The sequence below is a fragment of the Podarcis vaucheri genome (assembly GCF_965113315.1).
Source record: "Podarcis vaucheri genome assembly, chromosome: 3".
Classification (NCBI taxonomy): Eukaryota; Metazoa; Chordata; class Lepidosauria; order Squamata; family Lacertidae; genus Podarcis; species Podarcis vaucheri.
In genome coordinates this window covers 94,990,543-94,995,540 of record NC_138761.1, presented here as the reverse complement: position 1 = coordinate 94,995,540, position 4,998 = coordinate 94,990,543, and the positions used below count along the sequence as shown (strand labels likewise).

Sequence of the window (4,998 nt, the reverse complement as noted above, 5' to 3'; positions counted from 1 at the left end):
CCTGCCGGAGCAGTACCTATTTATCCACTTGGACTTTGATGTGCTTTCAAACTGCTAGGTTGGCAGGAGCTGGGACCGAGCAACAGGAGCTCACCCGGTCACGGGGATTTGAACCACCGACCTTCTGGTCGGCAAGCCCTAGGCTCAGTGGTTTAGACCATAGCGCCACCTGTGTCCCCTGCTGCTGTTAAGAGATAATAAATTAGTTCTTTTGCATCCTGTTCTGTTTCCATATACAGGCTCAAAAGTGTTAGGTGAAAAGATAGAACAATAGTTTCTTTACTTATCAGATAGATCTTGGTGAATGCCTTATTCCTGAGCAACCCCAGGAAACTCGCATCCCTCAAAGATTGGGGTAGCATGCAACACTATGTATTGTGCAAAGAAGGCCTTTCTCTGTCCTGAATCAGCTGCCAATCCTTCTATTTATATTGAGATTTCTTCGGACCCTTCTGTTACCTACTAGGCACCACTCATTGGCATTAACCCAGGTGATCTCCAAGCGATCTCCAGTGGATATAAGTTTTATTCTCCAGGGTCCATAAGGTAATGTTGCATTGCCCATCAGTTCTGATACCTACCATTCTAACATGAAATACTCAAGTCAGCCTCTCCAGATGTTAACCCTTTGCTGCAGTGTATCTTTGCTGCACAAAAATTCTTAGCAATGATTTTCCAAATGGGTAGCAAGAAAAAGTAAGTAAAGGTAAAGGGACCCCTGACCATTAGGTCCAGTCGTGACCGACTCTGGGGCTGCAGCGCTCATCTTGCTTTATTGGCCGAGGATGCCAGCATACAGCTTCCGGGCCATGTGGCCAGCATGAGTAAGCCACTTCTGGCAAACCAGAGTAGCACACGGAAATGCCATTTACCTTCCCGCAGGAGCGGTACCTATTTATCTACTTGCACTTTGACGTGCTTTCGAACTGCTAGGTTGGCAGGTGCAGGGACCGAGCAACGGGAGCTCACCTCTTCACGGGGATTTGAACCGCCGACCTTCTGATCAGGAAGTCCTGGGCTCTGTGGTTTAACCCACAGCGCCACCTGCGTCCCTAGCAAGAAAAAGTAGATTTGATCAAATGCTGTTATCCAGACGTGCTGAATAAAAGAAGTGAATGCTGCAGGGGCTGACAAATCACTCAGCTTAGAATCATTTAGCCTGGAGCAATATTATGGGGCCAAGATAATAATTCTACATGTTGCTACAGTTCTGAATCTATGTATGAGCTTGTGGAACCTATTGACTTGAGAGCAACTTACCAACTGATGTGCATGGTGAAGATGTAGTCCTTGATCATTCAACATAATCGGGATAGACTTTGCTCCTTGATGCTTCGTTGCCTGAATGTGCTAAAGTATTCAAACAAAAAAAATGTTTTCCCCCATATATGCAATTTCAAAACTTTGTCTCAATATGTTGGTTTTCAGTTTCCTGCTCTGATGAATCTGAAATACCCTGGATCTGACATGCTGTCACTTGATTTCAGGAATGAAGTTGTTCAAATTGATAGAAGATTTTTTCCCCCAACTGTCACTCTGTATTGAGGTTCGTGGAGTTTCATTTTTATTGGGAGGTTGAAAAGAAAAGAAAAGAAAAGAAAAGAAGAGTTTGCTTGAAATATTGAAGTCTAAGTCCCTATTGTGTATAATGATGGAGCTTTTAAAATAGCTAGCGACTAAGCAATGCCATCAAATTGTCATTTATCACACAATCAGATTTCCAGTAGAAGCGATGTTATGAAACTAATTTACTAAAAATACATTTTAAAAATGCTGCTTTTCTCCCTCCAAGAAGAGAGTGCCTTTAAAAAAGTGTATATTAAATTTTGTTACTGAGAAAAACATGATGGCAATGCTAGGCTATGATTTGAAGATGCGTCCCGAAATGATGGCAATATTTTTTGGATGTCATGCTCTCATGGGGCTGTGATCTCATGAACACATGTTTTTGGGTGCCTTGTGAGATCTCACCCCGCAAAAGCATTTTTTTTCAGGGTGAGAGCAAAGGGTGGGTCATGTGACTTGCCAAGAGCTTGTCCTGGAAGACATGTGACCCAGTTTTGAGTCTGAAAAAGTTGGACGGTATGAGTTTGTTTTTATACCTGGTTGACCCACACAGAGTACAGATTAAAGAAGTGAGAGTGTTTATTTTCTTTTACTTTATTTCCCCCCTGTATTTTAAAAAACTATATATTTGCACTAATAAATTTTCATATATATATATTTTACATCTGATTATGTCCAATAAATAAACTGTAACATGTCTTATTCAGCAGAACAGTTGCATATGGGAAATATGTGGAGGTAGCTTATTGTTCTGGTTCAACCATACCAGTTAGTACAAATTAGCATATAGTTCGGTTAATTAAACTGTAAATTGCAATTTTCTATCGATTTCTGCAGTGCCAGCTTCCTTCCAATGAAGGTGATTTACTCCTTTCTCAGCCAGGCCCCCAACGCTCCTTGATAAGGTAGAATTTAAAGCCTAATTTAAAGACATCGATAGGGATTTATTCTGGGTTGAACATTTAAGCCTATGTTTGCATATGTTGACAAATGGTTGTATGAATGAATCACGACTTGCCATTGTATTAAGGCCCACTATATATGCTCCTGATGCAGTGGAGATTCCACTTTTTCACACCTGCACCCACAATGCATCTGTAATGTGGGTTGGTTGACCAGACAGGAAGTTTCCATATCAACGCATCTTGCTAGGAGCTACTAGTACTCCTAGAGTAACTCTCCACATGCTCTCTTTATCTCATGTGATTTTACCATTCAGACATCACCAGTGTGGCATGCTTTCCTGCAAGAGCCAGTGACAACCATGTCTTCTAATCAAAAATGTTGACTTCGTCACTGTTCCTGATTAGGATTTGCAGGTCTGCAGCATCCCAAAGCCTGAGACACAAGAGGTGAGACCTAGCGACGCCACGAGGTCACCAGCTTTGTCAAAAATCTAATGTGCGAGTTGGGCCTTGGGACGTGGCCCAGTGTTAAAGGGGCAGAGCTAGGGATGTGTAGGCCCAGAAGAAATTTCTTAACCTGGGTGGGTGGGTGGGGTGGTCTTTTATTCCTGCAAACTGCTTATACATAACTGCTCGTGCTATGTATGCTAAAAGTAAAGGTAAAGGGAACCCTGACCATTAGGTCCAGTCGTGACCGAATCTGGGGTTGCGCGCTCATCTCGCTCTATAGGCTGAGGGAGCCGGCGTTTGTCCCCAGACAGCTTCCGGGTCATGTAGCCAGCATGACTAAGCCGCTTCTGGCGAACCAGAGCAGCACACGGAAACGCTGTTTACCTTTCCGCCGGAGTGGTACCTATTTATCTACTTGCACTTTGATGTGCTTTTGAACTGCTAGGTTGGCAGGAGCAGGGACCGAGCAACGGGAGCTCACCCTGATACGGGGATTCGAACTGCCGACCTTCTGATTGGCAAGTCCTAGGCTATGTGGTTTAACCCACAGCGCCACCCGCGTCCCCTATGTATGCTAGTTATGTGCTAACTAGTTACCACAGGTATACATGTATGTATCTCATGCGCCTTCATCTTTAAAGGTCACATCAAGTGCAAAGTGTTCAAGATTAGCTGATGAACCTGATCTTTAAGGAAAAGGGCCTATGTGCTGGAGGTTTTCCACCACTGCCTCATACCAGTAACAGACACAATCAAAGACTGGGACTTTCTGTATTTTACAAGAGGCTTCCACAAGGGAGAGAATGAGAGACTGGAGATATCTGAAGATCAGCACTGGAGTTGGGATTTATCTCAACTTCTTTGTCATCTGGTTGAAAACATAGCTTCCAGCTCAATCAGCAATTGCTTTTTTTGTGACCATCTCACTGTTGAGTGCTTGTTCTTAAGAGAACCTGTCCTCCCACTTTTTTTTTTTTGTTAATATTATTTTTCCTCCTGTACAGCCCTAATTGCTCTCACACGCCAGAGTTTTATGCCAGCCATAAAAGAAAATGAAGGAGGTCAAGACCCTCAGATCTGTTTACACTTGGATGGAGCAGGCAAAATTTAACACACTTTCCACAGAAAGTTCCTGCATCTCAGAATTCATTATGTTTTAACTTCTCTTTGTGATAGTTAATCTACCCAACCATCACGTTGCAATCAAATTTCATGCTGATTCCTTTTATATTTTTATTGGGCCATCCTCATTCAGTCTGAGCAGACTTTTCTCACTAATCACTTGGTCCCCCCCCTTTCCTAGTTAGACAGAGCCTTGTATATATATTCCCATTTTATAATTTATATTCTAAGTGATTGATGCATACCAATGTAAAGCTCCCTACTGGGACCATATGAGGTTAATATGGTTTAGATCTGAGTTGGTGGCCACCAACCTGTGTGGCTTTAAAAGAGGAATAGACAAATTCATGGAGAAGAAGACCTTTGATGGCTACTTGTCATGATAACTATGCTCTGCTTCTACTGTGGGGGGCAGTAATGCCTCTCCGTACCTGTGCTGGTCCTGTGGGTTACCCGAGAGGTGAGGTCCAAGTCCGGTCTGTGGTCAAAGGTGCAACGTGGAGGCAGTCCATAGTAGCTGAAACTGGGTGCGGGGCAGGGAGTCGGGTGAAGTCAGGAACAGGCATGCAAGCAGGGAGGGAGCCAGGGTGGGTCAGGAGCTCAGGCAGGAAAGCAGGACAGGGTGCAGGCAGGAACTAGCAACCAACAATGTTGATCCCGCAACTTGGGACTGGGGCTGACTGGCTCTTATCTGCCCCGAGGCATAGGGTGGCCCTGGTCCACAGATGACTCGCCTCTCCTGGCCTGTAGGCGATCACTCCTCCTGCGGGAACTTAGTTCCCTCCGCCTCTCTGCCCTGAGCCTCTGCAGCTCAGGAGAGGCTGGAGGGTTACCGGACCCAGAGGCAACCTCAGCTTCCCCTGACGGGGCTGAGAGTGGAGCACCTGCAGGCAATGGGTTCTCCATCCCCTCAGGGGCCAGAGCAGACTCAGCTGGTGCCTGCACCTGAGGATCC

The 4,998-nt window shown here is 44.8% G+C and overlaps 1 long non-coding RNA gene across 1 annotated transcript; it reads left to right on the top strand.

Annotated features, from left to right (window-relative positions):
* The first annotated feature begins 486 nt into the window (after positions 1-486).
* LOC309528946 lies at positions 487-1,886 on the top strand. Its single transcript, XR_014218002.1, has 2 exons — positions 487-700; positions 1,070-1,886. It is a non-coding gene; the product is annotated as an uncharacterized lncRNA (long non-coding RNA).
* The last annotated feature ends 3,112 nt before the right edge of the window (positions 1,887-4,998 follow it).